Source organism: Ambystoma mexicanum, chromosome 9 (genome assembly GCF_040938575.1).
Source record: "Ambystoma mexicanum isolate Mex_15411 chromosome 9, UKY_AmexF1_1, whole genome shotgun sequence".
NCBI lineage: Eukaryota > Metazoa > Chordata > Amphibia > Caudata > Ambystomatidae > Ambystoma > Ambystoma mexicanum.
In genome coordinates this window covers 989,876,922-989,901,449 of record NC_090931.1, presented here as the reverse complement: position 1 = coordinate 989,901,449, position 24,528 = coordinate 989,876,922, and the positions used below count along the sequence as shown (strand labels likewise).

At 47.3% G+C, this 24,528-nt stretch overlaps 1 protein-coding gene across 3 annotated transcripts in view; it reads right to left on the bottom strand.

Annotated features, from left to right (window-relative positions):
* Positions 1–24,528, bottom strand: part of RAPGEF4 (Rap guanine nucleotide exchange factor 4) — a 1,521,174-nt gene that overhangs the window by 334,704 nt on the left and 1,161,942 nt on the right. The gene's annotated exons all lie outside the window — the stretch shown is intronic.

The window sequence follows — 24,528 nt, the reverse complement described above, 5'->3', positions numbered from 1 at the left end:
TAGAATGTTCATTAGTTATGCTTGAAGACTGGTGCCGCAAGCAATAACCCGGGATATTGGGCCTTGAAGCCAGACTTATCACCCACGCCGGAAACATGGGCACATAAGGTGGGAGCAGTGCTCATAACTCGGGCTATTGCGCCGTGTCTACATTGGGCTTTGATGTGGTTCACACATTGCCATGTTGAGGAGCAGCAACCCTCATTTATTCTCATTCATGCACCGTTTGATGAGTGAAGGAAAAAAAGGAGCATACAAAAACTATTTTAAGATAGGAAGGGATGCTCAGCAGCCACAAGAGCACAGTCCCGTTAATATTTATTTATTTTTTAAATTCAATTTTATTAATTTTAACATCAGGTGGTAGATGCATAGTTGAGCACACATAATTACTTCAAAAGAATATTGCATCCCACCCGGACAACATTTGTTTGAACAGCAAAATACAATGAAATACACGTCTCCTTCTGACGGGTGAACAGTGTAACTCCCATCCCCTCCGCCTCCCCATGTCCCTGCTTGTAGCACTTCCGGGGCGCGGCGGTTGTTGCACTGGACTAGAACGGGCGATGCGATGTTTATCGATGGTCGTTGCTGTTGTCATGAGTTACCTGCGAGGTTTGTGACAGGCACGGGTATTAGGTGATGTAGTATTCGGCTTTCATGCATTGCTAGGACCGGGTAGCCGGGGCTTTCAATGACTAGGTGATGAGTCTGTAGATTCTGTAGCCAGTCCCGAGATATAGTGGCCTGAGAAGTCACTCCAAATTTCCTCATGTCTCGCGGCCTTGCCGTGGAGGGCCGCCATTATTTTTTCCATTGTGTAAATATTCATGGCTATATTGAGCCAGTCCTTTTCATTTGGCAGTCTTGGGGATTTCCATTTGATAACTAGGCCTGCTCTAGCTGCAAGTAGCAAGGGGGACATGTTCCTTTCACCCGCACCAATTCGTCGACTTCCTCTTCAAGACCAAACAGCTTCAGGAGGGGGGATGGTTCTCTTTCTATGCCATCTAGTTGCTTAATCCATCCTAGGACCTCTTGCCAGTAAATGCGCACTTAGGGGCACTTCCATCGCATATGCCAATAGTCAGCGTCCATACCGCAATGTCGCCAGCATCTTGGGCTGGATGTTTGAAACATTTTAGACAGCCTGTATGGGTCATACTGCCAGCGGTGGAGTAATTTCACGGCATGGAGCTTGTACTGGGTGGCAATTGATACCTTGGCTGGCGTTGCACAGATTCTGTTCCAGGCCTGCTGATCAAATTCTCTGTCAAAGTCTTTTTCCCATTTTCCTTTGAGGCGGAGGCTTGGAGATTGGTCTTTGGTGATTAATGCCTTGTACATGCGGGATATTAATCCCTTAGTCGTGTTGGTTGTATCAAGGATTGTTTCGAAGGGTGTCAGTTCTCTGCGTGTGGTGGCCTTCCACGCTTCTCTCGATAACACTCCTTTCAATCGTAGGTATAGGAAGATTGGAATCGGGCGGATTTGGAGGGCTTCCTCTAGTTCCGAGATAGATATGAATTTCTCTTCTCTCCACAGTTGGCCAACTCTCTCCAGTCCGGCGCAAACCAGGTTTGATACCTGGCATGTTCGGGGATTTTCTCACGGATCCCAGGAGACCAGAGGTGGATAAGGGGGGAGGGCCATGTTGTGACCCCAGTCATGCCCTTTCCCTTCCTCCAGATATTCCACATAGTGCCCAATATGGGGTGGTCACGCAGGCATTTTGTAAGCTTTGATCTAGGGACCCATAACCATTCTGCGAGGGTCACGTGGACCAGGATATCATTGTCTAACTGGACCCACTGAAGGTCTTGTCTGTCCCGTAGGTGTGGGACCAGGATTCTCAATTGGGTTGCTTGATAGTATTTTTCTATATCAGGAAGGCCAACTCCTCCCAGTTCCTTCGGAAGTATCAGGATATCGTAAAGTATTCGGGGTTTCTTTCCATCCCAGAGGAATTCAAGTATGACTTTCTTGATCTGCCTAAAGAAGTGTTCCGGGATTGTGATGGGGAGAACCTGGAATGGGTATAAGAAACGTGGGAGAGTCACCATCTTGATCGCATTTAGGCGTCCCATCCATGAGATTGTAAGTGGTTTCCATTTCAAGAGATCAGCTTTGAGGGCGATGAGAAGTTGGGGGAAGTTTGCCTCGTAGTGCTGTGTCAGGTCTCTTGTTATGTTAATCCCAAGGTAGCGCAGTGTAGAATCCTCCATGGTCAGGTCAAGGTGTTCGAGCTCTGTATGCTGCTCTGGGGAGGGTTCGTGAAGTGGAAAGAGGATGGATTTGGTTCTATTTATTTTAAAGCCAGAGAGTGTTCCATATTCTTCTATGAGGTGGATCGCACGAGGGATTGATGACAGTGGGTTCAGTACATGGAGCAGGATGTTGTCCGCGTACAGGGCCAATTTATATTCTCTACCATTTACTCGGATTCCTTCTACGGCGGTGTCCGCCCGGAGGGCTCGGGCGAGTGGTTCCAGGGACAGTGCAAAAAGTATCGCCGAAAGGGGGCAACCATGTCTCGTTCCTCTAATGAGCGGGAACCAGCGAGAAAATTGGGAGTTCACCATTACAGAAGATTTCGGGGTGGTGTAGACCGCTTTAATTGCTCGTCAAAGGGTGGGGCCCAGGCCTATTTGCTTCAGCGTGGCCTCTAGGGAGTGCCATTAGACTCTATCAAACTCCTTCTCGGCATCAATTGATAGCAATGCCGGCATATCTGGAGATGTTTTAGTTGCGTGTATTAGGTGGAGGGTTTTGCGTGTGGAGTCTGCAGCTGGTCTACCGAGGATAAAGCCAACTTGGTCACTATGGATTATCGAGGGCATGTGTGATTCTAGGCATGCTGTGAGAATCATTGTGTAGATTTTGGAGTCAATATTCAAAAGAGATATCGGTCGATATGAGGCGCAGTGCTTAGGGTCTTTTCCTTCTTTGGGGATGACTGTTATGAATGCTTCTGAAAAGGATTCGGGGGCCACAACGGAGAGAAGAATGTTGTTGAAGAGGTCAACCATGAATGGGAGTAAGGCGTTCTGAAACGTTTTATAGAATCCTGCTGTATATCCATCATTCCCGGGAGCCTTCCCAGCTGGGAGTCTTTTAATTGCAGTCTCTACTTCTTCCGCCGTGATGGGGGCATCCATGGCTTGCGCGATGTCCGATGGGAGGGATGGCATGGATACTTTGGACAAATAGTCCGTGATCGCTTCTGCGTGTGGTGCAGCCTGCGAGGTGTATAGTTTCTCATAAAAATTGGTGAAGGTTTCGGGGATATTGGGGGGGTGATGGTCGTGGGATGATTCTTCATCGTGTATGGTAGACACCCACCACTCACGGCGCTGTCCGCGGAGTCTTGCAGCGAGTAAGGCCCCGGCCTTGTTTCCATGTTCATAGTGTTTCTGTTTCAGGCATTGGAGTTTGTACACAATGTCTCCTGTTTCAAGCTGTCTCAGTTCTTCCCTTTTGGCAGAGGCTTGTTCAATCTTGTGTAGTCTCTCGGAAGTCGCAGATTGGGCCATACAATCTGATTTCACTTCTAAGTTTACTTTCAATGAGTTGGCGTTCTCTTTTCTTTGCTGCTCCCTCTCTGATGAGGACTCCCCTCCATGTGGCTTTGCCTGCCTCCCAAACTGTGTTTGTGGAGATGTCGCCCGTATTGTTTTGTTCAAAGTAATGGGTGATATCCTGATCCAGCTGTTCCCGGAAGACTGGATCCTTAAAAGGCGATTCATTACAACGCCATTTGGAGCTCTTCCGAGGGAGAGCAACTTGGTCGAGAAGGACTGGCACCATATCATGATCCGACCACGTAACCAGAGATATGCTGGCTTCTATCGTTGCTGTGGTGAGTGTAGTCGTTAAGTATACATAATCTATCCTGGAGTACGTGGCGTGCAGTGTCGAATAGAAGGTGAAGCCTTTTTGAGTCGGATTCATATGTCTCCATGCATCTGTAAGGTTGTAGACATCCATCAGGTCTGCAACGCGCGAGCGGGTACCGCTCAGTGGGAGGATTGCGGAAGTGCTGCCTGCTTGCCTATCCACTTCTGGGTCCATCCCGGTGTTGAGGTCACCTCCTAGGATCACTTCACCCTCCGCTTCAGTCATAACCTTGGGGATCGTTTGTTGGAGAAACCGGGATTGGCCGGTGTTGGGTGCATACACGGATGTGAGTGTGATAATGATGTCTTGTATCTTGCCAACCAACACGATTGCTCTGCCGCTCACATCTGACCAGGATCTCAGGAGCTCGAATTGTATTGCCTTGTTGATCAAAATGCCCACTCCAGCTTTCTTCAGCGGGCCGGAGCCCCAATGCTCTGTGCCTAGTTTGGGGTAGAGTACCCTCCGTTCTTCACCTTTGCAGTATCGGGTTTCTTGTAAGAAAAGTACGTCTAAATTTGCTCTCCTGAACTCTCGGGATACCAGCGATTTCTTAGTGGGGGAGTTGAGACCCTTGACATTGAGTGTGCCAATTTTAAGAGTGCCGTGCCTGTCACATAATTTGTTACGACTGCTGAACATTGATGAGTTCTGTAGGTTCGGTATGCACATCGCATCGTCTATTGCGATTGGTCGCTGCTGTGGAAGTATGCTGATAGATGTTTTGAGCCAAATAGGGCCTAGAAGTTTCGTTCGTCCCACCCCCCTCCCTCCCTTTTCAGGTATTAGGTGTGATACCCATAGTTCTCAATTCTGAGTTGTGGTCGATCTTTTTTCTTTTTCGTGAAGAACTGAGTACCAGTGTCGATGGCGTCCGCATCGGACCAGGTGTACATTGCCGCCCCATCGCCAGACCGCCCTTGAGGGTCGTAGCCACGCGACCCCCATCTTCCATGTTACCAAACTAACATTTTGAGCCCCCTCCCCCCAATTTTAAAGAAATCAACATCAATTAAAATTTAACAAGCAACAACAACTGTTATTATGATAAGGATATTGTTACGATACGTGCAATTTCTTGGTTCATCGTTTGCCAGCCAGTCATTCGTTATGAATCGAGTAGTGAGCTCATTGTGGGCAAAGTTCGGCTGCTATGAGGTATTGCGCTATCACAAGGTGCAGAATCTCCGACCCCTGAGTCCTGGATGGACATCTCCAGGATGAGAGTTCAGTGCGTATTGTCTCATTTATTGCTGTCCGGGGTATCATTAGGACGTCTATATTTTCTGGATCCCTTGACTTTTTTCCTTTTCGGGCCCAAAGGCCCCATTTTCGCTCTGTCCTGTGATGATTCGTCATGTGATCCCTCTCGTGGGTCAGTGCCAAGGAGGTCTGAGATACAATCTCGAATTTTGTCCTCGGAGCGGAGCGTTATCCGCCTGCTTCCATGTTCAAAGGTGAGAGAGAAGGGGTATCCCCACCTATATCTCGTGCCTTGGTCTTTGAGCCATTTTGTTAGGGGGCTGCAGAGACATTGTAGGGATAGGGTCAGGGATGAGAGGTCCTGGAAGATGATTATTTGAGCTCCTCCAAGAGTGAGGGTATCGCCTGACCAGGCCTTCGTGAGAATTCTTGCTCTGTCTTGATATCGATGAAATCTGGCTAATACAGATCTCAGACCTCCTGAGGGGCCACCAGCTCTATGTATCCGTTCTATTGTGGGTTCGTCGACATTCTCATCAGCGACTAGAATCCTGATAATGTCATGTATAGTTTGTTTGATGTCCTCTTCCGTTTCGCCCTCACGTTCCGGAATCCCAAAAAATCTCAGGTTGTTGCGCCTTTCCCTGTTTTCTAAATCGTCAATTTTCAAACGAATGTCCTCCTCTCTTTTTTCTATGTTGCGCATTCTGAGGTCCAGTTGGGCCTCCAATGTGTCAATCGAGGCTTGATTATTTTCGACGCCTTCTAGTCTCAGCTCTATGCTCTGGGTCATTTTGTCGATCTTGCCTCCTAGATTAGCCCCCATATTTCTGATCTCACTTAGGAGGGCGGCTATGTCTCCCTTGGTGGCGGCCGCTCCCGCCTCCGGGGGCTCTGCCGACATTTTACCGTTGGTATCTGAGTCCAGACGCGGAGGGATGTAGGCGTATTTGGTGAGTTTGCTTTTGGTGCTCATATGATGTGTGAGTACGAGGAGGCACACGCCCCTAGAGTGGGGGCCCTACCCTCTGCACTGAGACTTCAAACCATTGCTGGCGTAGGGTATAGGGCAATGCCTCAGGTGTCCCGTGAGGCTGAGGTATTACGATGGGAGGAGGCACACGCCCTGGGGTCAGGGGCCCTACCCTCCGATCTTGTCAAACTCTCGTTGCGTTGGTCTTTGATCTTGCTTCTCTTGCAGTGTCCGAGGCGTCACAACAGTTATGTGGTTCGGCACATAGGTCCCGGGACGGCTGCGTCAGGGGGGGGGTTTGGAGGTGAACAGCCTGGGTCCCAGCAAGGGCTCGAAGGAGGCATATAGAGGAGGGCACACGCCCCAGGAGTGGGAGCCCAACCCTCTATGTTGGACTCGGTGCGGGGTGCAAATTCCTTGCCGCAGTCGGTGGGGTCCTGGTGGAGTAGTGCAGCCAAGGTGGTGGAGCGGAGCTCTGGGCGCGGCTATACCGTCTGGAGGCGCCTGGCGTAGGGCACTTGATTAGGCGATGGACTCCATAGCATATCCTTTAGGTGCAGCAAGGGCTTATGGCACCGCGTGTTGGCCCGAGGGGACGGCCAATAGGTCCTTCATGCGGTGGCACGGGGCTGCCCTCGCAGATTGGCGAATGGTATTGGGTCAGGAGGGGCACTCTGGGCCTGTGGGGGTACACGTAAGGGGTACATGGGGCTCAATAGTGCCTGGGGGTGGGCCCAACTTGCCACAAATGGGTCATCTGTGGCGTGTCGTGGCGTCTGTCACACGATGGTGGGCCGGTACAAAGGACCGTGTGATTGTGACCCCGGTGGATCACTGAGGACCTCCGGTGGAGAGAGACAATGGGGGTCAGGTTGCCCAGGCCGACACCTGAGAATTCCACGTGGGGGGTGTGGCTGGCAGTGGAGTGTCAGGCCCGCTCCGATTGAGCCCGTTAGTGAACACGGGGGGGAGAAAGGCTCACCCCCGCGGGCTGAGGAACACTGCCCGCGGGTGGTGTGAAGGACGGGAGCGCCTCCACAGGGACGTTTTGCAGGGGCTGAGGGGAGGCCACACGGGTGGTGGGCAGAGGGCACTCACCCAGATGGTCCTTCGCCTCGCACACGTTGTCTGGGGCTGCACATGTGCCTCGGCGTAAGAGATGGAAGTGTGCGCCTCTCCTGCATGGCACTCCCGGTCCACGGAGGCTTGCGGGCAAGGCGGGGGGGGGAACAGCCGGCAAGGGGAGCCGCAACGCGGTTCGGGGACTCCACAGGAGAGCGATGGGTGGGGCCGGCCGTCCCGGGTCTCCCGCTTCTGAGGTGTTCGTCCAGGACGCTGCTACGAGGGCCCGGAGGGGGAGGCGTGGAACGAGGTGATTTTTATGGAAAGACTGCTCCGATTTTCCCCGGGTTTTCGCACAGTATGTGGGGGCTGGGTTCTTGAAGCTTCGGCCGTCATTGTTGCGCGGGTGGGGGGGCCAAAAGTGGGGGCTCAGGGCACTTTTGGGGGTCTGGGAGACGGAGCTCACACAGAAGGGATCCGCATCCGTGCGCCCCCTGGCGGCTGATCCCGTTAATATTTTTTTTAACGATTCAATTGGGAAGCAGTGCGGGTCATTGGGCTGTATTTTCTCAAATCTGGGATCCCACAAGAAATGTCTCCTGAAATCCGGGGTATCTGTTTGCACCCTTCACGTGTTTCAGTAATTTAGACCTGCTTAAACGAGGCAGGATACAAACCCACAATATTAGGTTCATGGTGGAGACACTTAACCACAATACCACTTGAACGCCTGGTCAGTACACCTGTGACATTGCTTATTAGGATACTAGGTTTTAAAGGTGTGTACTGTTTAAACTTTGCTTCCAACATTATAGGAAAGGAAACACTCCTTTCATAGGTTATTTTCCAGGGGTTCATTTATTTACTTTATTCATTTATGTATAATAAATCACAGGGAAAGCAATGCATTTTTGGCACAAAAACACTTACAAAATGTACCATTGATAACAGAGAGGAGGACAGTGTCCCTTTACAATGGGGTGAGAGAATTTGACTTGAAGCCCAGATTTTGCAGGGGAAGATGGAAACATGAACCAGGGACAAGCACAGGACAGAATGACATAGAAAGGGATAGTGGAGGGACAGAGGGGTGACGGACAAGTGCTGTACGGTTGTCCAGGAAGAGTAGGGAGAAAGAAAAACAGTGGTGAGTGCTAGGAAACAAGCTCTTCAGAAAGAAGGAGAGGTTTTAGGTTGGATTTAAATAGTAGCAGAGTTGGAGTAATGCAGAAAGGGAGAGGAAGAGCATTCCAGGGTAGGAGAGGGAGGAGAGAAAGTGTGGAAACGAGAGGGAGAAGTGGTGAAGGAGGTGCGATGAGGATGATCTTAAGGAACGAGGAGGAGAGTAGGTTGTGAGATGAGTAGATAGAGTAGATAGGAAAGGTGGGACAAGTCCTTGGATAGTTTTGAAGAGGATGAGAAGAAGTTTATACTTGTCCCTTTGTTTGATAGATTGCCAGTCAATCTGGCGATGAGCAGAGGAGGAAGAGGTAAAGAGAGAAAGGTTGAAAAGTGTTCATGATTAATGTATCCTGAAAGGCACTAATTTTTGTTGGGGGGCTATGAAAAATCTTCCCGCATCGCCTTTTCCCACTCCTCTCCAACCCACTCACCCCTGCTGGTGGGATCCACCAGTAAATAACTTCCATTTCCAGCACTGTTGGGTAAGATTGAGAGGAGGAAGAGATAGAGTCTGCGAGCAGAACAGAAGAGGATGGTGAAGTGCAGAGATTTGCGGGGGAGTGGTGGGGTGGCATGGCGCCCCAAGCATGGGTGGAGATCCTGACAACCATTTGGATCCATGGAACGATTGAGACATAAATGTGATTACTGATGGGAACCCTTGTTCCTGACCTGCTGTTACAATCCTAGGGCTCCCCTCCAGTAGTAACAGTAAATGGAATTCTGAGCTATTAAAAATTGTTGTCTTTGACTTGTGATAATATATTGCATATGCTTATAAACTGTGCAGGAAGAGGGGTGCACATAATGCATAATGGATTTGAATGCATTGTTTACTTCTAGGAGCATTCCCATCAAAATGAATTTAAAGTTTTCAAGACTCGGAAGACATATGAACATACTGAGTGGTTTATCTGAATTCTATTCAAATGTGTTTAGTGGATTTAATATTTCTCATAAAAAAACAATTGTGAAATCAGTGATTTGTGGTAGCTTTTTAGAATGGAAAAAAATCATAAAAGGCCAAAGTTTAAAATAACAGAACATCAGTTTGTTTTTTCCGACACTAGTTACCATACTTGTGCCATTTCTTAGCAGTGATGAAACTGGTGTCAATATCTCCCGATATAATTTTTGAAGAGTAGGAGCAGTTTGGAGGTGCAATAGTGCGTATATTAAACTTCAGGCCAGAGTAGCATCCTCTAAACCTGTGACATTGTGTCTGTGGGCCTTGTGCTATATGCAAGGTATCGCTCTGAATATTTTTTACCTCTGAACTAATAGGTAGGTACAATGTAAGTTTCTCAATTTTCGAACATTCCACTCCACTTCTTAGTGGAGTTGCTCATCCAGCAGTTCTTACAGTTCAGCATTAATTCTGAACCACAGAATCAGGAGTACCTGATGTGCTGTCAATGGTACCGGAGGATGGTAGATAACGGATAAACCATACAGTCTAAGCATTTTTAATAACATTTAAGCAAAGTCAATTATTTATTACCACGCCAAGCGATCTAGACTATGGGCCTCATTACGGGTCTGGCGGTAACCATGCCAGTAAAACTGGCAGGTAGTTGCCGGACCCGTAATGAATTACCAGCGCCTGACTTCCCTGTGTCACCAAGCTATTCTAAGTCTGGTGCCCGGGAAGCCAGGCGCCAGTAATTTTGTTAGTCCCCATTCCCATGGAGTGACTCCATGGGAATGAGGACACGGGAGCACCGGCACCGTTCACAACGGTGTTGGTGCCCCCGTGAGAACTCTGCGAGCGGATGCCGTCATGCCCGGCAGGTCTGACCCTGGCAAACAGGACGGTACCCGCCCGCAGAATTGTATTGTGCCGGTCCGGAAACAACAGTGTCGGTAAGCCTACTGGCACTGTTGTTTCCGAACCGGCACATTTGTAATGAGGCCCTGTGTCTCGTTCTTTCAACCAGTCCTCAGAGAAATGCAAAGCTTAGAAGGAAGGAGCCAAAAAAAGATCTTTGCAAAGGAGTGGTCTGTAATCTGAACAGATTTGCAGGTGTCCAGCTTCAAATTCAGAGATAGGGGCAGAGAACTGGGAGAGAAGGGAAATGTGCAGAAGTCACCTGTCAAAGAACCAGGAAACCCAACATGAATTCTATAGGAATGTATACTCAACAAATTGACTGCAGATAAGAATGACTATTTTCTGTCCTGTGTAAGCCAACTCTTCATTGGTCAGGGTCACACTCATGGTAACAATGAAAATGTTATTGCTAGAATTAAATGTATCTCTGAAGAAATTAATAATTTCAATCAGAGACTCCTGCAAAGACTGATGCTCTTCAAGACGTTTGCAGACTATCAAATTTGCCCGACTGAGCTCAGTAGATCTGGAATTGCTAGAAGGGCCCATAGTTTAGACTTAATCCATGCAGCAATATGTGTACGGAACACTTGGAAGATACTTGGGGTATACAGATTCTTAGCATGACTCCGCAATCGGCATCCACCATGGAATGCCATCTACATTTGCAACTGCGAACAGTCTATCAGCAAGCCAAAAGCATGACTCCGCCCATCTGCTTTTAAAGAGATAGGCAGGTGACTTGTTGCAGAAGCTATAGACTGATATGCTTGATTACCAGAGACAGCAGGATTTTGGCAAAGAGTTTGTGAGAAGCAAAAAAAGACATGTGTCTGACAAAATCAGGAACTGACCTTGTCTGAGGCCGAAGGGAGTGAATGTATGGAGCTGTCTTTCTGGATGCTGAGAAGGCCTTCAACCATATTGACTGGTGGTATCTTTTGAAGCACTGACACATATGGGATTAGTCCTAAACATTGTGAATTGCATATGCCCCCACTACACTTCTCCCATCGCACCTATGTTCTATAATGGTCTCGACTTGACAAGCCATCTGCTCTCCAGTAGTTTATTGAAGTAAATACACCGTTTGAGATTCAGATTTATAGTGGCAATGAAATTAAGGATTGACATATACTGAGACAGAACAACATATTTGATGGAATGTGGAAAATCGCCAGTTGCTGTTGAAGGATGTATCTGGCACAACCAATCCCCTGATGAGAGAATCTTTGCTCTCAGCAACATTTCCAGACATAGGACCAAGTGGGCAAAGTTCAAGCCAATGCAGCTATCTCGATTTGTCAAAACCAGATCTTTCCTGAATGGAATTGTAGGCAGTTCTCCAGAAGAATGAACTATGTGGGGGTGTGGCCCTCTTTTCACATCTCTGAAAATATGAAGCTCACATTTGCTTGCAGCCATGCCCAAATGCTAGTCAAACTGCATAGTGCCTCAACTTGGGTAAGTGGAACTCCTTCAAGATGAACAATGCATAGACAGTGAAATTCCTTAACCCCAATATCCACTGGTGCCCAAACCACTAGTCTCATGAGCATTGAAAACACCCGTGTTTAAGTTTGCTTTTCCCTCTTAGCAACCTGCCCATTCACTATTTACAGTGTGTTTTGAAAAGCGTATTTTTATTCTGCAGTGTTTTATTGTATTTCAATCTTTTCCTTTATGGTGTGCTGTAATTGTATTGCAAAGCGGCCTAAATTCCCTCAGGCCACACGGGCACTAAAGAGAATTTAGAAATACAAAAAGACCTCACCAAGGATTAATTAGTTACTCCATTGATTGCTGTATCAGAATTGTGCAGATATTTCTAGAGAACAGGCCAAGAAACAGCATCATCTCCAGAGCACTTATCAGAAATTGCAGACACTCACAGACAAGCGGGCACGCTATACTGATACCAGACATGGTTTCGTCAGTAAGCAAGCATCCTCTCACAAATGCCACTGCAAGACTCACAGGACTGATTGCGCAGTTGTCACTTTGGCACAAAACTAGGTATTTAGTTGGTTCTTTGGGTTCTTTTTTAAAACAATCATAATTAAGATGCCCACTAAAAATGTAGAGCGTTTTGAAAACCAAGTTAGTTGTACCTTCCCTTGTGCAACAATTTACATCGTAGCATCAAGAAACAGCGAATGTAAAAATAAGTACCCCTTTCATGTTCTAGAACTGCTCTGCCTTTCATGACAGACAGAAGTCTCGAACTGTGGGCCATATCACTGCAATATGTTTCAGTCCGAAATCCGGATGGAGGGCTTTTATCAGGGGTACACGTTAGGTAATGGCCAGCTGCACCTATAATGTTAAGGGACAATGATCGAACCTCATAAGAAAGGATACATAGAGAAGGCAGATGTATGGAAAAGGGCCCTGATGGGGATACTGACAGAGGGCCCCAGGTGGGCAGGATGAAGAGGTAGAGCTTAGGGTCGGTGGAGTTAATGGCGGCCATGAGTGTAACATTGATGAACTTTAGGGACACATGTTTCATGTTTTTTTAAGTTGTTTTACTGTTGGATTTGTGGGCTTAGCGGCTCACGTTGGCTGGAAACAGATTGATTTAATAGATCTCTGAATGTGTTCCAGTGGTAAATTCACTCTTCCCGTCAGCCTACTCAATCTCGATCCCCCGTTCCACTACCAAACTCTTCCATCTACTCCCAATCTCCTTCTATAAATTCCCTCCCTCTCACATTCGAACCGCTACTCTCTTCTCCTGCCTTCAGTCCCCCGTCACTTTTTTTCTGCTTTAGTCTTTACCGTCCATCCACTCTCCACTTTTGCTAAGGGAAAACCTTCTTTACCTTGGCTTGAAAAATGAAAACGGTACACTGCAAACCCCTGAACAAGACCCTGGGAGGAAACTCCCACAGCATATATGCATTAAGTGAGATAGAAAAAAACAGTACAAACACAGAGATAAAGATGCAAGTCATCTCATCAACAACCTTTGCGATTGCATTTATTATAAACTGTGGCCTGGTATTTGGCTATTTGGGTAAACGTGCTGCCATTTCTTAGTGCTCTTCCTTGATCAAGGTATTAAAACCAGGTTACACAACAACAGCAACAGAAACTAAAGATTTAGGGAGACTTGCAGAGGTTGCAGCAAAAAAACATGGCAGCCCACGGCTAGAACCATACACACCGCCGCCGTCTCAGAGTCTAGCATCTGTCATCCGGGAAAACAAAGGTTGATGTGGCAAGTTCCATATCTGCTGGCTCTCCGTGATAACTGTTTCATGCAAATCTATTTTGGCAACGCTGGTTTATGGGTTTTGCAGCATATACATTTTCATCTCTAATGAAGGTCTTGTTAACTAGCAGAAATAAATCCACTTAAAAATAAACGACAGGATTCTTCTTAAAACAGCTTCACCACCGTCCAAATGCCTGAACAACTTAGCACCACCATATCTCTCAGAAAGAATTAACAGGAGAACCTCAACACGCCCAATTAGATCTGCCAATGCCCACCTTCTAGAGATTCCTAGATTCAAACGAACCACAGCTGGTGGCTCCAGCTTCCCGGTCAAAGCAGCTCGATCCTGGAAATGCACTCCCCTTAGAACTTAGAAATGAACAACCTTACCCTAAATTTAGACGTAATATGCTAAATTGATTACGAACAAATGACCTCTAACACCCACCCTACCTCACCAGGACTGCACCTGATACTTGTTACCCTATCTCTGCTCCACTTTCTATATTGCTGCCTCACGGTAGTCTCGGCCTACGGCTCTACCACACTCACTGTACCTGATACCCACTGTACTATTTGACTGTAATATGTAATATGTGACCTACAGCACCACTCCCTCTCTGTAACCCGCAAGTGGTAGCAAATTATATCTCTGTATGTTTGTTCCCATTGTATTTGCTGTAACTAAGCTTTAAGTTTACTTGTCCTGTTGCGCTCAGCTACCTGAGGGTTCGGCGCGCATTACCAAATAAATAAACAAACAATCAAACAAACTTAATGAGGCAGCATGAGAATGAATGGAGAAGATGATAATATTATGTTTTTTATAGCACTTAATGCTGGATGTCTACAGATTCTAAGCACCTTAAAGCAGGTGTTTTTGCTACCCAATTGTTCATGTCGCTCAACTTATCAACTTCAGAAGGATGAAGGTCTGAGTTGGCCTAAAATGGGATTCAAACCTTCTTTTGGGTGCTCTGGACAGTTCCCATTTATGCCAGTGGAAATAATTGCACGTTTAAGTGGCTTTGCAAACCACTTCTTCACGTCACAGAACACATCAACCCCACAATATATGAGAACTCTTTATACAAACATGGAAAGCAAACCCAACATTATTCACTTCCGCATAAAGAACAAATGGCCCGAGTTGTTGCGGCACAGATTTAAGGCAGTTGTAGAGGCATGCAGATTACACACAGGCCCCCGCAGCAGTCACTTAGGGCCTCATTACAAGTATGGAGGTAGCCATGCCACTTTTAGCGGCATGGCTAGCCCCATACCGGATACCGGGTTCGGGTTCCCTGAATGGGGAAATACCGGGCCATTCCGACCCTGTAGGGCCTGGTATTTCCCCATTCAAGGAACCCGGTACATCCCCATTCCCATTTGAACCCCCCATATGGCTCAATGGGAATGGGGAGGATGCTAACAACGGGCCCGTTAATGATGGGCCCGTTGTTAGCATCCTGGTCTGCGCACGGGACCCGCTAAGGACGCCTGGTTTTACCAGGCGTCCTTAGCAGGACCCGCAAGCAGACCTCGTAATGGGGCGGTAGGGAGTTAACGGCGCCGGCAGCTCTACCAGTGCGATTAACCCCCTACCGCATTCCTCGTAATGAGACCCTTTATCTACTTTGCACCATTTTCAGCTTTGGTCCTCATGACTCATTACTCAACTTTTAAAAGATTCAATGTGGAACGGCTGATTCTGGCCACTGACCGGGGACCCGGTTCAGGGGTCAGTACCAGGGGAGGCCTCCAGCCCTCTCTGCAGTGCCAGTGGAGGCCGGTTGTACTGCAGGCGTCAGTGCCTGGAAAGCCCTCTTGCAGATCAGGGATGGGAGGCGTCCTGCTAGGCCGGCCTCAGTTCCCTGGGAATCCTTGCAGTTCTAGGGTCCAATGTATGTCAACCTTTGACAAGGAGTTTAAGAGTCATCAGTTCAGTGACACTATGCATGATCCCAAGCACCATGCCACGCCCCAACACAGCTTTGCTGATTAAATGCTACTCGATTCTTCCCATGGCACTACAGTCTTTCAAAGTGTCTGATTCATGTCTTCACGACTCAATGTCGCAGTCCTTCAAAGTGTCTGATTCATGTCTGACCTTGTAACACATGCTTTTGTCAGTGCAGAGTGGGGCATCTAGGGGCCGTGCCCTTTCCAAACCTTAAAGAGACAAACATATACATAGTCACCAGATCCCTAGAGCGAGCCTAATTTTGGGGATCAGACCCACATTTCGCGTCCTCATACCTCAGGAGTCCAGAAGAGCCATGGCATACCCTTTGATTTCTTCCCACTCACAGGTAGTTAGAAACACACTAACCGACAGAGCATTAAGGGCCGTGGTCTGCAAGTGAAACAGAAGCATGTTCTTGGATTGCAGTGCATAGCGTTGAAATGACTGATGCCATGCACACGACCAGCCTCTTCCCGAAGCAAAGATCTGAGCTTCGATCTGTCCACGCACTTAATAGACATGTACAATAGATGAAATGCCCTGCCTGTAATTACACGGAGGGAACTAGCACACGCCCCTCGCGGGGAAGCAGACGATAATAATTAACACACGACCTCTTGTTCCAGTCCCAAATTTAACAATTAATTTAAAATAACACTGATAAGCTGTCAAAATGAATCCTGCAGTGGGTCAGGCTGTCGGGAGCTCTGTGGCTTTGTGCATCGCTGGTCGCATTTAAATTCCTACCAACCACTTTGCTATTCCCTTCTCTCTGACACCTTCTAGCCAATCAAAGCCTGTTTGATCAGGAATGTGAAAATACAATTTGGGAGTTCGTCAATACCCTTACTGTCATATTATCTCAAGAACAATAGTCAATAATAAATACTCAAGTTCCACCTTGGAGGGCATTCTCGGGAGGGGCGAGAGGCCTGCTCTCATTGGACTCCCTCTGCCTACCTGTCAGACTGAGCGATTGCAGGCCAACAAAAGAGGTGATGGCTGGAAGCTTTAGAATTAATCTTAACCACTGCCATCGCTCTGGCAACCCTCTAGTCTGAAACATACATGTCTGGGGATGCTTGTGGTCTCGAGAATGTGACCCAGCAGTTCGGGTTGGATTGTCCCTTTTTAGGTGTGATCAAGCCTGATTTGCACATGGTCTTTCTCCTTTCTGTAATGACTTAGCAGGCAAAGAACAACGATGGACTGAAGTGATGCCAGTGGTTAATTTCAAACCTTCCAGGCATCACCTCCTTTGTTTTGCAGACGCGAAGTGATTGCTGCAGCACAACACTGGAAATAGTGCTACGCCAAGCCAAGTGGGTAAAAGGATTACGGTGTGCTCAGACGCATTGCTCGTTTCCCGGCTGGCTCCGTTTAAATTAGCAATCTAGCATAGCACATCTGCAAAACACTAATCTCGTCACAATGATGCGGAGTGGATCCACTCCTACTGCTTTCAGATGGGGACCCTAAAAACTGGTGCTCCAAAGCAACCACCTAATCTGACTGATGCAAAGACTGCCCCCACATCTGCCCCCTTCCCATTTCTCTTCCATCTGCTCCCCCTTCATCTTCTACCCAGATAACCTCCGATCCTGTCTTCTTTACTACCATGCCCAGTCAACACCACTGCAAAAGAGTGCAACACACTGATGCTGCCTGGCTTGGGAGAAACATAGATGATGCTGCATTTCCCCCATGCAAGGGCTGAATAACAAGACTTCAAGCCCCTCTACCAGCGCAGCTTCATCACTCTCCAACAACGCCTCCCTGAACACGGTGACCACACCCCGCAGACCACTGAGGAGGGGCGTAGGGGGCTGTGAGGGTGTGGAAGAAGGAAACTGACAAGGAGGGGTCATGGCATGCGCTATAAACCCTATATTGTAGAAATAAAGAAAGCTATCTTTCCCTATGTGTAAGGGACTTGCCCTGCCGCAACCTAAGAAAACGTAGTGATCTGTCAGAATGTCTGTCAAAAACATTTTCTTCCCTTCTTCAGTCAGAAAACCATCTAATCTACCTCTAACACTAGGAACATAAGCTTTTAACTATAGTAAAGTTTGTGTTTCCTTCACCAGCAGAATGTCTCCCTTCTCCTGGTTAACACTTGAGTCTTATAGCCATGAAGGAGTAATTCTTTCAATGTTCCTCTACAATGGACCAGGGAAAGGGCTCCCTTCTCCTGCTCCTTCTTTAAAAGCTCCACACAGTGGTTTTTAAGCCCTTGAGTAAACAACTTGCATCAGTCGCTTTAATCCCTTCCAGGAAGTACCTAAACTCACAGCCTTGTTTGGCTTACACTTAACATTCTGCCCAGGGATGCCAGGGTTCTCTGTATTTCTTCCATATGTCCCCTTAGTGTTTTCTACAAAAGTAATATCTTGATGAGGGAGATGTCTCCCGAAGCACTCTGGTTTTCCGGCTATATTTGATGTACCAGTACCATGTGGGAGAGGGCTCCCATTACATTCAGTCTTATTTGTGGTATTAGATGGAACACTGCGACGAGGTAGATGACTCCCGAGGCACTCTGTTGGATAGTGGTATAAGCTATAATTATAATATAATAGACCACTTCCATGAGGAGATGAATCATGATGCACTCTCTTTTCACAGTGGTTTTTGTTGGGCCACTGCACCGAGGGAGATGACTCCTGATGCTATCTGCTTTATCAATGGTATTTGACAAACCACTGCGACGAGGGAGATGACTCCTGCTGCAATTTGTTCTATTCTGGCCACTTCCCGGACCCCACCCAGTCTTCCTGCCTTTCCCGTTACCTACCGTATCCTTGGTACATGGCTCCTGTTCTTCACAGGGTCATGGGAGCCTCTCTTCCTTCTTCCTGCGCAGCTCTGTGACAAGCTGGTGGCCTCTGCATCGTTTTCAGACCAGACGGTCCATCTCTCTGAAGTCACGCCACCACCAAGTGATTTGGCTCCTTGCTGGCTCCCAGGACGGTTCGGCAGGGCCCTGTTATTGTGGCAAGATACTTTTGCTTCACCTTCGGTCTTCCCAGTTTGAACTTCCCAGGCTTGGTTTGCGTGCTGCAGGCTTCTGCGATGAGACTCTCCTGGTCCTTTCTTGCTTTCATCTTTATATTGTTGACTCCTCCCTTGCGTAATGTCAACACCATTCACTAAACTCTCTTTAGTATTGTTCGTGCCTCCTGTGGCTCACCTCGTTACGTTACTTGGCTGACTTTACATGAGGTTATTCCATATGCTTCTCATGTTCTTCTTTGTCACAATATGTTTTCCATTTTTCACACTCATGGCTTTATGATAACACATGATTCCACTATCAATGGTGGGAGAAAAGGGTGACCTTGAGGGTAGGGGATTTGTAATAGAGTTTTAGGGAGGCTTTTCCCCAGATAAATGTCTTTGTCCCCAGGAGGAGAGTCCCTCCCTGTGAGGACATCCCACTTCTTGTACCTCACCCGGTCTTCCCGCCATTCTCATTACCTGCAGTATACTTGGGACACTGCTCTGGTTCCTCAAAGAGTTGTGGGGGCGCCTCTCTTCCGTTTTCTTGCTTCCTGCATGGCTCTGCGGCAGACTGGGGTTCTCTGGGTCATTTACGGACCTGACGGTCTACCTCTCTGAGGTCGCGACACTAACAAGTGAGTTGGCTAACTGCCAGCTCAAAGAACAATTAAGCAGCGCCCTGTCGTTCGGGCGCAATGCATCTGCTTCTGCTTCGCCTTCGGTCGTCCCAGTTTGAACTTCTCGGGCTTGCGTTGAGTAATGCAGGCTTCCGCGCTGAGACTCTCATGGTCCTTTCTTACTTTCTGCTTTATGTTGTTGAAACCGCTCTTGAGTAATGTCAGCACCATTCACTAAAGCCTCTTTAGTATTGATTGGTTGATTGATTTGTTATTTATTATGCGCCTATACACAAATGTTTCAAGGTGCATTCAGGCAAGGGAAGGGAACAGAGGGAAGACAAGACAAGCAATCTTATTAGACCTACTGTCATTTAGATCATGCAAGTACACAACAAGAAGTGCAGGGGAGAGGGTACATGAGGAAGTGCAACCAAAGCAGCAGGTCTCTGAGTAAGTGCAAGGAAGGCTGGAACTACAAGGCGCAACCCAGCCCGGTAGTGCAAGATAAGCCAGGCGTCAGTGCAAGGGCCAGGTGGTAAGTGTATGGGGACTGGTCGGGGGGGGCCTGGTGCCCTGTAAGACTCAGAGGACCGCAAGCAGCCAGTTAGCACACAGAGGAAGGAGCAAGGGTAGGTTAGCAGAGTAGAGGGCGCGAGAGAGAGGAGGAGAAAAGGAAGGTCTTGTGGAGCATTCCAGAACTTAAGGAGATCTGACTCAAGGCGGAGAGAGTCAGGGAGGCACCTACAGAGGAGAGAGATCTACTCCTTATTCTCTACTTGGAGAAACGACTGACCCACAGAGAGTTAGTGGTAGACAAGTGGAGGGCCCTAGAAGAAAGGTATTAAGGAAGAGAGAGTTGAAGATAGTGAGGGCCACAGCCCCAGAAAGCCTTGTGGACGATGTAGGGGATGTTGAACTTGATCCTTGCAGCTACATGTAGCAGTGGAGGGATTTCAGGGTCAGAGAGATGCAGTCCCTGCGCTTGAAGCCATGGATAAGTCTTATGGCCCTGTTCTGGATGAGTTGAGGAGGGCAAAGAGTAGAGATAGGCAGATTGAGAAAGCGGCTGTTGCAGTAGTCCAGCCTAGATAAAACCAGAGCTCTGGAGACGGGAGCTTCTTGGAGGTGGTAAGAAAAGCAGCTGGAAATCGGCCTTCTTGGCAAGGCCCATGATGTGAGGAGCGAAGGAGAGAGTCGAGTCAAACATGGCCCCAAGGTTTATTGCCTCATAGGTGTGCAAGGGGAGAGGACCCAAGGAGGGCAGCCAGAGTGAGAAAGGAACAGTGGGGGCAGGGGTCCTAATGAGAAGGAAAATGTCAGTCTTACTAGCATTAAGGCAGAGATCATTAGAGGCACACCATGCCTGAATAGCAGACAGACAGTCAGGGATAAGCAAGGAGGAGGAGGCGACCGAAGGTAGCCTGAAAGAGAGCTGCGTGTCATCTGCATAACACTGAAAGTTAGAGGAAAGGGTAGAGATCAGGCAGGCCAAAGGGACCAGATAGACATTGAAGAGCCAGGATGAGAGGGTAGAGCCCTGGGAACACCACAAGTGGAGAGAGAGGCGGTGGAGAGAAAGGACCCAGGCTGAACCTGGGAGGGTCGGTCCAAGAGCCACCTCATTACAGTACATGGCTGACTGTACATGTGAGTATTCCATATGATTCTCATGTTCTTCTTCGTCCCAGTATGTTTTACATTTGTCACAGTCATGGCTTTACAATAACACCTGGTTCCATTATGAATGGTGGGAGAAAAGGGTAACCATGAGAGTAGGATTTTGGTAACGTGGTTTTAGGGAGGCTTTTCCCCAGGTGGATGTCTTTGTCCCCACGAGTGGGTGAAAGCTCTGCTGTGGATCACGTCTGTGTGCAACATTGCAAGCATAAATAGCTTTCAACAGACTCATCAGCAGGTGCTGGCAGCCGATTTCTCAAAAATAAATCAGTGGATCCCCTGTTATTATCTAAAGGAATATTCCGGTTCAACCCATCTATTAGGATGAAAGGGTAGACTTCATTTTGCCCATTTATGTGAGTAGAGTGAGATTTCTCTGACATTATCGAACATGACTATTAGGTATTGTTTGCCAGGGCGTAAACCTCAAAAGCTTTGCAAGACCGTACACATATGTGTGAAACGCATCTTAGTGCACACAATCACCTTTCCATGGTGTGCCATGACCCTCCATCTACATACAATTATTTGAAGCAATTCCAAATATACAACGCTTTGCCTACCTGACATATACATTGCTTCATACAAACTACATTCTCACTGCTGCTAGATGCAGAAATCAATACTAAGTCCTGGTCTAGATGTTGTCCATACCCCAGCCTAGCATCCCTCTAGTGGGTCGTAATACCACGCCAAATTACACTGGCTAATAGAGTGTACTGAACACCGGAGAGAAGGTTTAGGTGGACAAAAGCAACACTACTGCAAGTGGTGTTGGTAAACATCACATGGGCACACAAATGTCCATCTACTTTGTTCACTCAATGAAGCTCAAGTTCCTTGACCGCAAGTTTCTTCGCGGATAAACCTGAACTTGAACTCAGGCATCCTTTTGCTTTAGGGTACAACGTTAAGTCCTTAACCGAGTGCTGAGTGGATGAAATTGGCTGGGATGTAACTTTTCAGAGCAATGCTGGGTGCAATAGCTTGTTACTAGTTTAAACACACAAGGAAGACCCTCCCACCCACCAGAAATGCTTTTAATTAAGTAATTTTATAGAAGGGACACAGGCTTGAGAGGGCATGACTGAGGGGCTTCCAGACCATTGTGGCCACACTGGGGTGTGTACCCAGTGGAGTAACTTTGCTGAAAATGTTGGGGGGCAGACAGGACATCTGAAGAAAAGGTGCCCAAGCCAAATGAATGGGGACAAAATGATGTGCCATGAAAATTGGGGGGGGGGGGCAAACACCCCTGCCCCCCGCCCCCTAAAATGACGCCCATGTGTGTATCTCTTGCACTCTGCAGCTATTTCACATGAAGAATGGGGTCAAGCAGTGAGTAAATTCCTCTCCTCCACCTTTTTTATTTAGGCTGTAGGGCATTATCAATACACGCCATTGAATTATATACGTTTTTCAATGTTTTTCAGCATGCTCCACCCTTCTGCTAATCTGAGAAGCAGGTGTGTGTTAAACAACATTAAACAGTGAATGTAATTCATAAAACTAAAATGGTGGCAAGAGGCAGGGTTCTGGTGAACCCCCACATTTAAAAAAGAAAAGAAGATGCAAACCAACAAGAGTGATGCAAGGAGGAGAATGGAAGCGGGCTTGGACGACATAAAGAAATCGAGGCGATTACAAACACATCTGACCATGAAGATGGGGGATGGATGAACAGAGAAAAGCTGAAAAGAGAAACACAGAGTTGGAAAAAAGACCTGAAAAAACATATTTCAGCGACATTAGGGTTGCTCCTGAATGCTTCCACTTTAACATCACACTGAAGTCTGTCCTCAGATCGATGTCTGTCTTCCATTTTTGCTACGGGATAGATATGCGGACTGTGCTGGCTGGGCTAACGGACTAGCGACTAGCGCAACTGCACCTCATATTTTACCCCACATGGCCACACAACTGAGGTTTTGGAGAGCTGGGCTGATGTTTTATGCTCCCTGACATTAAAAAAAGTCTCTCAGAACCTATTCCTATTTGTAGAAGGTGCACCCCATCTTCATGGCCCCTCCCTCGACCGACATTTTGCCTCTCATGACTCCAAGAAAGAGGACGGATCACTCAGCTATGCTTTTGGAGAGTCTGAGAAAAAACAACATTCTGTCATCAGAGTTATATCCAGGAAAATCAAGAAAAGAGATTTAAGGAATGTTGATCTTTACCTTCTGGCTCCAGACTGGTTTGTAACAGGTCATGACTCAAACTGAGAGGTAATCACGCTCCTCGATGGAGCTTTTAGGCACATTCCTGAGAAACCGAATGGCTGCTTGGATTCATCGCACCCAATAAAATAAATAAAGCTCGAGCTTAAAATGACATGCCACAATGCTTGGTTACAATTGGAATGAAGAGTATTACAGCGAAAAAGCATTAAGTGGAATGACAGTGTAATTCCTCTTACTTAAAAGGGAACCTTGATATCCTGTGTACTCACCTCATCATTTTCAAAATAATATCGACAGATAATCAATGCTGATTTGGGAAACCCGCTGATGCACTAAGTGAAAGGTATAAGGTTTTGAATCGCATCGTACATCTTAGACCTAACATGCAAACAAGGGGGTGCGGTGCCTAGCCCCTGGCACCCGAATATTCCAATAGACATTGAGTGTGACCAGAAACAATATTATGCACACAGCAGTAGCGGCTGTAGCTTTTGGTGGCAAGGTGACAGGGTCAAGCAGCTCCTGAGGGGGCATTGGCAATGTCAACGATTTAAGGGCAGTGGTGGCAGGTGAATATCTTTAGTGCCAGGGCCTTCACATCTTCCCCAGGTCAGCACAAGCGAGCAAGCATGGCAAGGGAGCCTTATGGAATCTAGCGGAAGAAATCGGTTGCTTCTCATGATAAAAGTTTTAAAATAATCTGTTTAAATGGGTCCTTTTGCAGCATATTCATTTGAGAAAAATGGGTTAAAAAGTCATACAATTTACAACTGCGCTTCTATGGTAATTTATGAAATCCGTGAGTATTGCTCTGCGTGGAGCAACTCAAAGAACGTGGCGCATGGAATGAAATCCCCATATTTCCATCCTACAGGTTCAAACACGCGTTACAGACATTTATTCCAAGCATCCTGGGGCAACCATTTGCGTCACCCATAGCCCAATATCTCCTGGAACCACCTAGATACACCAAACTGGTATCATCCATATACAAATTGATCAAAACATACAGGGGGGATGCTCTGGAAAAAGCAAGGGACAAATGGGAGAAAGCTCTGGGTACGGCTATTTTAGATCACTGTTGGAAATCGGCCAGTATGCAAACTAGGTAAATATCGTTGAATAGACTTAGGCTCACACACTATAACTACTTACACCAAATGTACTAGACCCCTCGCAGATTACACTGATATTACCCAGAGAGGTGGGACGAGAGCGGTAAAAGTCATGTACCAAGAGAAGATTTCATACACCTAGCATGGCAATGTCCGGGGGAAAAAAATTCTGGCATCAAATAATTGCAGTCATAAGGGAAATGGTAGGAGAGCATGTCCCGAAGCTCCCTTGATCTGGTTACTAGTTGTATTTGACGGCGTGAGCAAAGCTAAAGGCAGCTTTCTAGGTATGGCATCAGGATGGCGAGATCCCCGATAGACAGATCATGGTTTAAAGGCCCCTTGCCCGTTCTTGAAAACTGGCTGAGAGCCTTATCTAACATTGAAGTGAACGAGACCTAGTATGCCGCGACAATGCCGTCCAAAGGTAGACCAATAGACATATGGGACCCACTGAGAAGCTAACTAGCTACACGCTGTCAGAGACACAGCAGGGCACTTAGAGTGGAGGTCCAAATAAGTCGGACACATACCCAGGATTATATGATATTGGCAGAGAGGTTATAGGGGGGAATTAGTGGTGGTAAACATGA